Consider the following 13,552-nt stretch of genomic DNA (forward strand, 5'->3'; position numbering starts at 1 on the left):
TGAACAAGCCAGTATCTCATGATTGAAAGGTGTGAAATTAATTTAATTCACATATAAACATTTTAAATCATTCATTAGGCTAGAATTACTTTCACTCAATATTTTGAACTCCTAAATTTATTCATTATCTATTTATTCATACATTTATTCATTTATTGATTCAACACATTTTCTGAGTATTATGTGTTCTAGCTGATGTAATGAAACATCAAACACTGAATCTGTATTCGGATGATTTTAATTTGACTCTATATGTAAGATATATGCACATAAGCTATTAAACTTAGACTTTGAATGGAGCACAAGACAATTCAAAGAATGTTACAAAGCTGTTAGATGCTATATGAGTGAAATAGAGAAAGTCAATGTAGGTTGGGAGTAGAGAATGTGCTGCATAGGAGGTGATTATTTTGTTTGGCTAGATATGGAGCAATAGAGAAGGGCATTGATACCAGGAGATACTATACATATAAACCTAGCAATTATGGGAAGCAATGAAAGTCTTTTCTCTCCACATCTGTCCTTCAACAGATCTTTTCTTTTTGTAACTAGTACATTTGTTTTGCAACATCTTTTGTCTTCTCAAACAGTGAAAAATTATGTGATAGAAAGTTATTGATAAATATACTACACAAATGGGAAAACCTCTCTAAAGAACTGACATCACTGAGGCGTGTAGTGTTTGATAAAAAGTGAACTTTCCAGATTATTGAAGCTTACCTTCTAAATGTCAAAACCATTCTTTAAAAATTTTACCATTTTGGACACAGTTCTTGTATAATAAAATTGAGACTTTCCTAACGTTTTATAGAGATTTTATCATGCAATTTTGAACTCCTCCTGGAGATGAGAGGTAGAAGAAATAAGTTTTCTGTGTCCTGGCCAATCTAATAGCTCTGCTTGTCCTTAATTTCCATCAATGTCAATACAAATTAATTTCTCTTATCTTTTAAGTTTCTCTGTCCCCTCCCTCACTGTGTCCCCTTTTATATTTCTATATTTTGGGCATCTCCTTCTAACAGTCTGGTTTCTCCTCTAAACTGTTACTTTTGTCCCCCTGTTAACTATAAAAATAAATGGGAAATGGATCAGGAAAGGTTTGCAGTGTAAAGGGAAAGGGGCTGGACTGGGAGTTTGGAGTACTGGGTTTTATTTAAGGCTTTGCCAGCAAATGAACTGGGGATGTATAACCTTGGGGGAAGTTACTATCTTTTTCTCATGCCTGGATTTCTCAGCTGAGAAAAAGACCCTGGATGTGATTATGCATGGTTTTCAAATTCTTTAGGGATCACATTGGATGGGACCCATGGGCTCAGTGAAAGGGCTCTCAATTTTTCATGTTCTCTCACACCATATTTTAGTATGTCTATTCTAGTTTATCTTTTTTACTTTGGGTATTTTTATAGAAAGGATTCCATAACTTTTTTTAAAAAGTGTGAATGCCACTGAATTAGAAAGGTAATGGCTATGATTTAGTCATATATTGAAAATCCCCATATTCTTCAATTTATCATAGGCTTTTATATATATTATCCCTAATTTTCACAAACTCTTAAAGGATGATAAAATACTGATATTTTTATTTGAGCAAACTGAGCCTCAGCACTTAAAAAACTTTCCTAAGATCATATAACTAATAAATGAGAGAAATAAAATTCTAGCTCCATGCTACAGACTCAAGAGCGAGGGGAAATTTCACATTGTCTCTGAGTATGACCTTTTTCACTTCCACATAACTACTATGACCAGATATGGTATAATTGTATTGATATTAAGCATAAGAAAAACCTTCGGAGTGAATTGGTCTCCTACAAGAAAATTATGTTAACTGTAATGGCTTTTGTCCATGCTTCTCTTTGACCTTTTCTTGTCTTTTTCCTGGTTCATGACCATGTTCTGAATGTAGCTCCCCCCACAGAGTGTCTAACACTGCATTACATTTACAGTTTAAAACATTGATAGATATATCAATTGACTATGTGGGAGAATATGAAGAGACAGAGGAAGAATAGAGGTTGGAAGGAGAAAACGTCCAAATTAGGTACTTAAAATAATATGAATATTACTTTTGTGAAATAGAAGTCATTTTGTACTTTGGAAACTAGATCTTTTATGTAGTTGGTAAATTTCTACTCCACAGTGAACTTTGATGTCTTTTCTGTTTTGTAACTTGGCTTTGCCAGTGTCTCAGGAGAACGTTACCTCTGTTGGTAGGAAGGAAGAATTTAACTAATGAACTGAAGCCAGAGAATGGCGAACACACTAGTGTGCACACACACATGCCTTTGTCTCTGAATAGCAGTAATTACTAGTTCCCTGCACCTCTTATTCTTTCTACTTTGAACTGTCAAACTTCTTACCTACTTTTAAATAAAGTCAACAGTGGCTAATATTCTTGCCTTTTCAATGAAAAGGCTCCAATTTAAGAGAGCAACCAAGAAACGCCCAGATACTTTGTCCCTAGTCACCTGGCTTTCAGCCTAAAGCTACATTTTTTTTTCTTCCTTGTGATCAGATAGTGGGAAGACATGACTTGACCTTCAGTGCTTTAAGAGAATATCTTACTGCTCTTTCTTGATTTTTTTTCCTGAACTCCGACTTCCACAACTAAGCCTGATTATGGCCTCCCTTGCAAGGTTTCTTGACTACTCAGATAGAAAGTATACCCTTGGGTGAGCCATAGCCTCTCCATTCTGCTTTGTTTCAGGGAGTCATGACCTGGAATTTCTGAGCATCTTTTACAGTTCTCTAAGGTTCCTGTGCTCCATAAAGTACCACTTTCTTTAAAAGTTCATGGAGGCTGAAAATATAGTATGACCATACTAAATACTTTATCCTACTCAAGTCCCCTAGGCAGAGTTTAAAAACCTAGGAAGTACTATGGTATAATAATCACAGAATTTAGAGTCATATAAGCTTATTTGAAATCCAAAATTAATCTTCATTACTAGCTGTATGTTCTTTAAAAAAGTCTTCTTATTCTTAAATAAAAGCTTAATTGAAACATAATTCATATACCATAAGTTTATTTTTAAAAGTGTGCTACTTAGTGGTTTTTAAGATACTTAAAAGGGACTTCTGTGAAATGGCAGTATAAGAAGATCCTGAACTAACCTCCTCCCCACAGACATACAGTTACATTTGGATCATTTATTTCTGAAAAGATCGAAAACTAGATGAACTTCTTATCCAAAACAAAGGATAAAAAGATCATATCAGATGGATTAAACAGGCAGAGACATGGGCTCATCCAAAACCCCACTTCCAGTACATCCATGCGTAATAGGGAGGATTTCATCAGTCCATTGCTTCTCTCTGAGTAATGAGAAGTTGGTGTCTCACATGAGGCACCATAACCCCTGGGTTATGCACAGACAGATGAGCCCCCAAACATCTGCCTTAGAAAACAAATGGGGCTGATGTCAGTGGGACCCTAAGTGCTGTAAGAAACTGAAATTCTTCTTTCTAAGGGCTTCCCATGTGGTCTCACTCACCCCAGGCCCAGTGAAAAACCAGCAGTTTGATAAGCACCTATACAATACTTGAAGGAGATTCATTTGCTAATCTAAAAGCATCTGGGGGGAAGGAGGAGACAACTGAAACTCTCCATGGAGATGGAGGTACTGATGGATGCCAATTTTATACTCTCCACCTATTCATCTAGCACAGATGGGCAAGTTTGGATGCAACACCCTTTTGTCAACTTCCTAAGACAAATGGAGACAAGTAGTTGCAGCACTCCCAGCTACCTTGGTGAAGCTGGAGAGAGTGGTAGGTTGCAGGACTCCCCTACTCCCTACCTAAAGTCCAGGATGAGACAGTTACAGCATTCCCCTACTCCCCACCTGGGGCTAGTAAGCCTTAGCAGTGGTACCATTCTCCTGCTCCCAGCCTCAAGCTGATGTGCATGCACAGACAAAGCACTCTCCCACTTCATTTCTGAAGTCCACAATCACATGTAATCAGGATATTTTCCTGTGGCCTTTCTGAAGTCTATGAGTATATCCCACCCCCTACACTCTGTAGCTGCCTAGCTAAAGCCCACAGGCATGTACAATCAACATGGGAATATACTTTGATCATCTGGCCCAGGTGGCCAAGGAAACTGGTGTTCTTGAGCTCCATGAGAAAGTAACAAATGGAAAGACAGTTGTTGACAGGCCAAGGCACTGCACAGACAGCATTCTGAAACACAACCCCAGTCTCCTGTGAATATGACCTATTTACCAAGTCTGAAGCTTCAGCCTAAAGGACAGGCTTCCCCACACATCTAGAGGCTAAGAAGACATTCTCAGGGAATGTAAGCAGGGAGACAAAATCCTCGCATGTTCTTTTGGCTTCACTACAGCTTGATGAGACCTCCCAGAAGGAAACTTATACACTTGTCTGGAGTACCAATATTTACAAGTGTCATCTGGGGGATGCCTCCACAACTCCTGGTTTGGAGGCCAGCAGTGTTTATAATTGTATTCCATAGGCCTATGTTTCATAGTTCCACAGAACTGTATATATTTACCTACTTCAAAAGCTGCCACCTGAGGCTCTGGCTTCCAGTCAGCCTGAGACTAGGTACTAAATGAGATTCCTCCCCTTGGAATACTGACAGGTTTTGGCACATCCTCAACAACAGGGGCACATCAAGAATAAACCAGGTGATTTAGAGACTTAAAAAGATTTGAGAGGCAGCCAAGAGCTAAGACAAGGTTAAATGGGGTGGTGAGTTACCTATATAAGACCATTTCTTGAAGACTGAGAGAGGTAGCTGCTTTACCTAATACATAGAAACAAACACAGAGGGTGCCTGGGTGGCTCAGTGGGTTAAAGCCTCTGCCTACGGCTCGGGTCATGATCCCAGGGTCCTGGGATCGAGGCCCGCATCGGGTTCTCTGCTCGGCAGGGAGCCTGCTTCCCTTCCTCCCTCTCTCCCTGCCTCTGCCTACTTGTAATCTCTCTTTGTCAAATAAATAAATAAAATCTTAAAAAAAAAAACCAAACACAGAAAGTCACAAAAAATGAAGAAACTGAGAAAAATACTCCAAATAAAGAGACATTAATAGTACAAAGATAAATATCCTACTTGATAAATAATTCTATGTAGTGGTCATAAAGATGCTCACTGACTCAGGAAAAGAATGGATAGACACAGCGAGAAATTCAAGAGATAAAAATATAAGAAAGTGCCAAATAGAAGTCACAGAGCTGAAGAATACAATAACTAAACTGAAAAATACACAGAAGGGTTTAATAGAAGACTAAATGTAATAGAAAAATGGATCAGTGACCTTGAAAACAAGGCAATTGAACTCACCCAGACAGTACAGCAAAAAGAAAAAAAAATAACCAAGGTAAATTATGGGATCTATGTTAAAACTTCAAGCAGAGTAACTTTTGCATTATGGAGATCCCAGTTGGAGAAGAGAGGAACAGAAAATATATTTGAAGAAATAATGGCTGAAAACTACTCTAAACTAAGGAAAGAAGCAGGTATCCATCCAGGCCCAGAAAGCCCAGGGAGTTTCAAGTAAGATGAACCCTAAGAGAGCTACACCAAGATGCATAATAATTAAATTGTTAAAAGTTAGAGAATCTTAAAAGCAGCAAAAACAAAAACAAATGGGTATGTGCAAGAGAAACCCCAGAAGCAATTAGCATATTTCTCAGCAGAAACTTTGCAGACAAGAAGAGAGTGGAATGATACATTCAAAGCACTGATAGGAAAAACAAAAACGAAAAAACCCTTAAAACTAAGAATACTCTACCTGGAAAGGTAGACATTCAAAATTGAAGGTGAGATAGTTTTCCATATAAGCAAAAGCTAGAATTCATCACTACTCAACTGGCCTTATGAGAAATGTTAAAGGGACTTCTTTAAGCTGTTCAAGAATCTTGTTTAAGAAAACATATGAAAGTAAAAATCTCATGGAAAAAGATAAATATATAGTAAAGGTAGTGGATTAATGACTTACTAAAATGTTATATAGGTTAAAGATAAAAGTAGTGAAATTAACTAAAACCACACACACATCTTTATCCATTCATCTATCAGTGGACACTTGGGTTGCTTCTGTATCTTGGCTATCATAAATAATGACACAATAAACATAGAGATGTAACCCTATGGGGGTTAATCTCCACAGTGCATAAAGAACTTATACAATTCAACACCAAAGAAACCCCAAATAATTCAAATTAAAATCAGTGGAGAACCTAAATAGACATTTTTCCAAAGAAGACAAACAGCCAACAAACAAATGATAAGATGCTCACCATCACTCATCATCAGGGAAATGCAAATCAAAATCACAATGAAATAAACATAACACCTGTCAGAAAGACTAGAATCAAAGATAAGAAATAAGTATTGAAGTGGATGTGGAAAAAAGGGAAGCCTTGTGCATTCTTGGTGGGAATGTATATTAGATTCAGCCACTGTGGAAAACAGTATGAAGGTTCTTCAAAAAATTTAAGATACCATATGATCCAATAATTCCACTATTGAATATTTATACAAAGAAAATTCAAATACTGGTGATATATATATTCAAATGCTCTGGCATTTAAAAAAATAGTGAAGGCTGTTTTATATTTCGTTTTGTTACTTGTGGTGTTTATATTTCAGAAACTATTGCCTATCCAATACCATGAAAGTTTCCCCTAAATGTTCTCTACCAGTTTTATAGTTTTAGGTCTGTGATTTACTTTGAGGTATTTTTTGTGGATGAGATGTGGATGAGAAACTTCATTTCTTTCTATATGGCTATCCAGTTGTGCCAGCATTATTGGTTCAAAACTACTCTTTTAACATTGAATTGTCTGGGAATCTTGTCAAAAATCAGTTGACCAGAATGTGAGATTTCATTTATGAACTCTAAATTCTATTCCATTCACCTATATGTCAGTTCTTATACCAGTACTATGCTGTTTTGCTTTGTAGTAAATTCTGCCAGATTGTATTGGCTTTTCAGTGTCCTTTGCATTTCCATATGTATTTTAGAGTCATCTTGTCAATTCAGAGGAAAAAGGCTGGTAAGATTTTCATTGAGATCACACTGAAATGTAGATCAATTTGTGGAGTATTGCCATCCTAACTGTATTGAGTCTTTGACCCATGAACATGAGATGTCTCCCCATTTGTTTAGGTCTTTGAAAGTTTATTCAATCATGTTATATAGTTTGAGTGTAAAAATTTTATACTTCTTTTGTTCAGTTTATTCCTGAATACTGCGTTTTTTGTATGCCATTATAAATGGAATTGGTTTCTTTTTCAGTTTCATTTTTAGATTATTCATTATCATAAAGACATACAACTATCATAGATACCTATTATATTTTGAAACCTTACTAAATATGTATATTAGCAATAATACTTTTTGTTGATTCCTTAGCATTTTCTATATGCAAAACCATGCCATCTGCAAATAAAAATATATTTTTACTTCCTTTTTCCTAATCTAGACTCTCTTATTTATTTTTCTTAAATTCTCTGTTAAGGACCTCCATTACAATTTGAATAGAAATGGCAAGAACGGATATTCTTGTCTTGCTCTTGATCTTAGGGAGAGAATTTATAACGTTCACTATTAAATAGGATTTTAGCTGTGGGATTTTGCAGATACCTGTGTTTATTTCTAGAGGCCACTATTACCACAAATGTGGTAGCTTCAACAATGTAAGTATAATCTCTCATTGATCTGTAGGCTAAAAGTTCAAAATATGGTAAAGCTGCAGTCCTTCACAGGCTCCAAAGGAAAATCAGTTCATTGCCTTTTCCAGCTTCTGGTGATTGCTCTGGCATTCCTGGGCTATGGCCACTTAGATCTAATCTCTGCCTCTGTCCCTTTGCTATGAATCTGTATTTTATAAAGATCTGCATGACTGTAGTAGGGCCTCCTGGATAATCCAGGATAAACTCTTCTCAAGATTCTTAATTACATATTTCACAATATAAGATAATATTTTCACTCTTTGACTCTATCAGGTAAAATGTTCAGGTTCTGATATTGGTATATGAAAATACCATTTCAAGTGCCACCATTCAACCCACTATAATGCCTTTTGTTAGATTGAGTAAGTGCCTTTCTGTTCCACAGTTGTTAGGTTTGTGTTTTATTTCTTATCATGAAAGAAAGTTCGATTTTGTTAAACACCTGTTTCTGCATCAAGATGATCATGGTGACTTTTCTGTCTCTATTGTGTTTTGCATTACATTGGTTAACTTTGGTATGTTAAAGCAAACTTTGCACTACTAAGATAAATCTCACTTAATTGTACTATATAATCCTTTCTATATGTGGCTGAATTCAGTTTGATAGTATTATATTGAACATCTGTGCATCTATGTTCATAAAGGATATTGGTCTATAGCTTTCTTTCTTCCTTTCTTTTTTGTTTTTTTGGTCATTTTCTGGTTTTGGTATCAGAGTAATACTGTCTCAAGTAATGATGTGGAGAATGTTCAGTCCTCTTATTTTTGGAAGAGTTTGTGTAAGATTTGTATTAATTATTCTTTCAACATCTGGTAGAATTCAACCATGAAACCATCTAGTCCTGGACTTTTCTTTGTGGGCACCTTTTTATTTACTAATTCAATGTCTTTACTTATTACTGGTCTTTATATTTTTTAATTATTAATTCACTTTCAGTAGTTCATGTCCTCCAAGAAAAGGTCCTTTTCACTTAAGTTGTTTAATTTGCTGGCATATAATATTTACAGTATTCCATTATAGACATACATATATAGTTAATTTCTGAAAAGTTAGTAATGATAGCCTCTGTTCAATTCCTTATTTTAGCAAACTTTGTCTCCTTTCTCTCTCTCCCGCCACTCCTCCTTGATTTGTCTAGCTAGAGTTTGGTCAGTTTTGTTGATTTAACAAAAAAAAAATCTTTTTAAAGAATTTCTTTTTAAGTTTTTATTTAAATTTCAATTATTTAACATACAGTGTGGTATTATTTTTAGGTGTTCAACTTAGAGATTCAACACTTATATACAGTATGCAGTGCTCATCACAAGTGCAAAGAAAAAAATTGATTCAGTATTTACCTATTTTTCTGTTTCATTTATTTTATCCTCAATTTTTTATTATTTCCTTCCATTTACTATGGGTTTAGTTTCCTTTTCTTTTAAAGTGTTTTTAAAGTAACAAGTTTTTTTTTTTTTAAGATTTTATTTATTTATTTGAGAGAGAATGAGAGTGAGAGAGAGAGCATGAGAGGGGAGAGGGTCAGAGGGAGAAGCAGACTCCCCACTGAGCAGGCAGCCCGATGTGGGACTTGATCCCAGTACTCCAGGATCATGACCTGAGCTGAAGGCAGTTGCTTAACCAACTGAGCCACCCAGGCACCCAGCAAGTTTTTTTTTTTTTTTTTAAGGCATTTATAGATATATTCTTCTCTAAGCACTACTTTAGCTCCATTGCCTAAGTCTTGCATGTCTATCTTTTCATTCATTTAAAAATACTATTTACTTTTTTTTGGTGATTTCTTCTTTGATACATTGATCATTTAGAAGTTTGCTGTTTAATTCTCATGGACTTGTGAACTTACCAAATTTCCTTCTGTTATCAATATGAAATTTCAGCACATTACAGTCAAAAATATGTTGTATAATTTCAATCATTTTATATTTATTTAAATTTACATAAATTTGTATAAATTTGAAATTTATGTATTTTTAAATCTTTTTAGCTTTCAATTTATTTGAGTTTTTGAATTTAAAGTGTCTTTTAAAGACAATGTAGAGTATTGGATAATTTTTTAAATACATTTTTTCAATCTCTTTATTTTAATTTCAGTGTTTCATCCATGGAAGTTTAACATAATTGTAATTATGTTTGCCATTTTGATACTTGTTTTGCATGTCTTATGTATTTTTCTCCTCTCTTTCTCCATTTCTGCCTTCTGTGTTGAATAGATATTTTGTTAGTATATCATTTTAATTTCACTATTTCATTTTCCATAAATGTTTTAGTTATTAGTGGTTGCCTTGGAGCAATTAAAATCTTCAACCAGTCTAGTATGAGTTAATACTAAATTAATTTCAGTTGTACACAAAAACTTTGCTCCATTTCCTCCTCCATCCTTTATATTACTGTCATACAAATTACATCTTTATTTATTAGAAGGCCAACAACACAGTTTTATAATCACTGGTTTATATAAGTCTCTTCAAGTTAGGTAGGAGAATACATTTCTACTGTCCTTTATGTTTTCCTATACATTTACATTTACCTATACCAGTGCTTGTTATTTCATGAGGATTCAAATAACTGTCTAGTGTCCTTACATTTCAGCCAGAAAGACATTTTTTTTATCTTATTGCATTTTATTTTATTTTATTTTTATTTTTTTTAAATTTTAATAAACATATAATGTATTTTTATCCCCAGGGGTATAGGTCTGTGAATCGCCAGGTTTACACACTTCACAGCACTCATCATAGCACATACCCTCCCCAATGTCCATTTCCCCACCACCCTCTCCCATCCCCCCTCCCCCCAGCAACCCTCAGTCTGTTTCTTGAGATTGAGTCTTTTATGGTTTGTCTCCCTCCCAATCCCATCTTTTCATTATTTCTTCTCCTACCTCCCCCCAACCCCACACATTGCATCTCCACTTCCTCATATCAAAGAGATCATATGATAGTTGTCTTTCTCTGATTGACTTATTTCGCTAAGCATGATACCCTCTAGTTCCATCCACGTCGTCGCAAATGGCAAGATTTCATGTCTTTTGATGGCTGCATAGTATTCCATTGTGTATCTATACCAACTCTTCTTTATCCATTCATCTGTTGATGGACATCTAGGCTCTTTCCACAGATTGGCTATTGTGGATATTGCTGCTATAAACATTCGGGTGCACGTGCCCCTTCGGAGCACCACGTTTGTATCTTTAGGATATGTACCCCGTACTGCAATTGCTAGGTCATAGGGTAGCTCTATTTTCAGTTTTTTGAGGAACCTCCACACTGTTTTCCAGAGTGGTTGCACCAGCTTGCATTCCCACCAGCAGAGTAGGAGGGTTCCCCTCTCTCCACATCCTCGCCAGCATCTGTCATTTCTTGACTTGTTAATTTTAGCCATTCTGACTGGTGTGAGGTGGTATCTCATTGTGGTTTTGATTTGTATTTCCCTGATGCCGAGTGATGTGGAGCATTTTTTCATGTCTCTATTGGCCATCTGGATGACTTCTTTGCAGAAATGTCTGTTCATGTCCTCTGCCCATTTCTTGACTGGATTATTTGTTCTATGGGTATTGAGTTTGATAAGCTCTTTATAGATTTTGGATACTAGCCCTTTATCTGATATGTCATTTGCAAATATCTTCTCCCATTCTGTCAGTTGTCTTTTGGTTTTGTTAACTGTTTCCTTTGCTGTGCAAAAGCTTTTGATCTTGATGAAATCCCAATAGTTCATTTTTGCCCTTGCTTCTGTTGCCTTTGGCGATGTTGCTAGGAAGAAGTTGCTGCGGTTGAGGTCAAAGAGGTTGCTGCCTGCGTTCTCCTCAAGGATTTTGATAGATTCCTTTCTCACATTGAGGTCCTTCATCCATTTTGAGTCTATTTTCGTGTGTGGTGTAAGGAAATAGTCCAATTTCATTTTTCTGCTTGTGGCTGTCCAATTTTCCCAGCACCATTTGTTGAAGAGGCTGTCTTTTTTCCATTGGATATTCTTACCTGCTTTGTTGAAGATTAGTTGACCATAGAGTTGAGGGTCTATTTCTGGGCTCTCTATTCTGTTCCATTGATCTATATGTCTGTTTTTGTGCCAGTACCATGCTGTCTTGATGATGACAGCTTTGTAATAGAGCTTGAAGTCTGGAATTGTGATGCCACCAACTTTGGCTTTCTTTTTCAATATTCCTTTCGCTATTCGAGGTCTTTTCTGGTTCCATATGAATTTTAGGATTATTTATTCTATTCCTTTAAAAAAAATGGATGGGATTTTGATAGGGATTGCATTAAATGTGTAGATTGCTTTAGGTAGAATAGACATTTTCACAATATTTGTTCTTCCAATCCATGAGCATGGAATATTTTTCCATTTCTTTGTGTCTTCCTCAATTTCTTTCATGAGTACTTTATAGTTTTCTGAGTATAGATTCTTTGCCTCTTTGGTTAGGTTTATTCCTAGGTATCTTATGGTTTTGGGTGCAATTGTAAATGGGACTGACTCCTCAATTTCTCTTTCTTCTGTCTTGTTGTTAGTGTAAAGAAATGCGACTGATTTCTGTGCATTGACTTTATATCCTGACACTTTACTGAATTCCTGTATAAGTTCTAGCAGTTTTGGAGTGGAGCCTTTTGGGTTTTCCACATACAGTATCATATCATCTGCAAAGAGTGATAGTTGACTTCTTCTTTGCCAATTTGGATGCCTTTAATTTCTTTTTGTTGTCTGATTGCTGAGGCTAGGACTTCTAGTACTATGTTGAACAGCAGTGGTGATAATGGATATCCCTGCCGTGACCTGACCTTAGCGGAAAAGCTTTCAGTTTTTCTCCATTGAGAATGATATTTGTGGTGGTTTTTTCATAGATGGCTTTGATAATATTGAGGTATGTGCCTTCTATCCCTACCCTTTGAAGAGTTTTAATCAGGAAGGGATGCTGCACTTTGTCAAATGCTTTTTCAGCATCTATTGAGAGTATCATATGGTTCTTACTCTTTCTTTTATTAATGTATTGTATCACATTGATGGATTTGCGGATGTTGAACCAGCCTTGCAGCCCTTAAATAAATCCCACTTGGTCGTGGTGAATAATCCTTTTAATGTACTGTTGGATCCTATTGGCCAGTATATTGGTGAGAATTTTCGCATCTGTGTTCATCAGGGATATTGGTCTGTAATTCTCTTTTTTGGTGGGATCCTTATCTGGTTTTGGGATCTATGCTGGCCTCATAGAATGAGTTTGGAAGTTTTCCTTCCATTTCTATTTTTGGAACAGTTTCAGGAGAATAGGAATTAATTCTTCTTTAAATGTTTGGTAGAATTCCCCTGGGAAGCTGTCTGGTCCTGGACTTTTGTTTGTTTGGAGATTTTTTTTTTTTTTTTTTTTTTTTTTTTTTTTAAAGATTTTATTTATTTATTTGTGAGAGAGAGAGAGAGAGCGCGAGCGAGCGAGCACAGGCAGAGTGGCAGAGGGAGAAGCAGGCTCCCTGCGGAGCAAGGAGCCCGATGTGGGACTCGATCCCAGGACGCTGGGATCATGACCTGAGCCGAAGGCAGCCGCTTAACCAACTGAGCCACCCAGGCGTCCCTGTTTGGAGATTTTTGATGACTGTTTCAATCTCCTTACTGGTTATGGGTCTGTTCAGGTTATCTATTTCTTCCTGGTTCAATTGTGGTAGTTTATATGTCTCTAGAAATGTATCCATTTCTTCCAGATTGTCAAATTTGTTGGCGTAGAGTTGCTCGTAGTATGTTCTTATAATTGTTTGTATTTCTTTGGTGTTGGTTGTGATCTCTCCTTTCATTCATGATTTTATTTATTTGCGTCCTTTCTCTTTTCTTTTTGATAAGTCTGGCCAGGGGTTTGTCAATCTTATTAA

The sequence above is a fragment of the Martes martes genome (genome assembly GCF_963455335.1).
Source record: "Martes martes genome assembly, chromosome: 5".
Taxonomy (NCBI): domain Eukaryota; kingdom Metazoa; phylum Chordata; class Mammalia; order Carnivora; family Mustelidae; genus Martes; species Martes martes.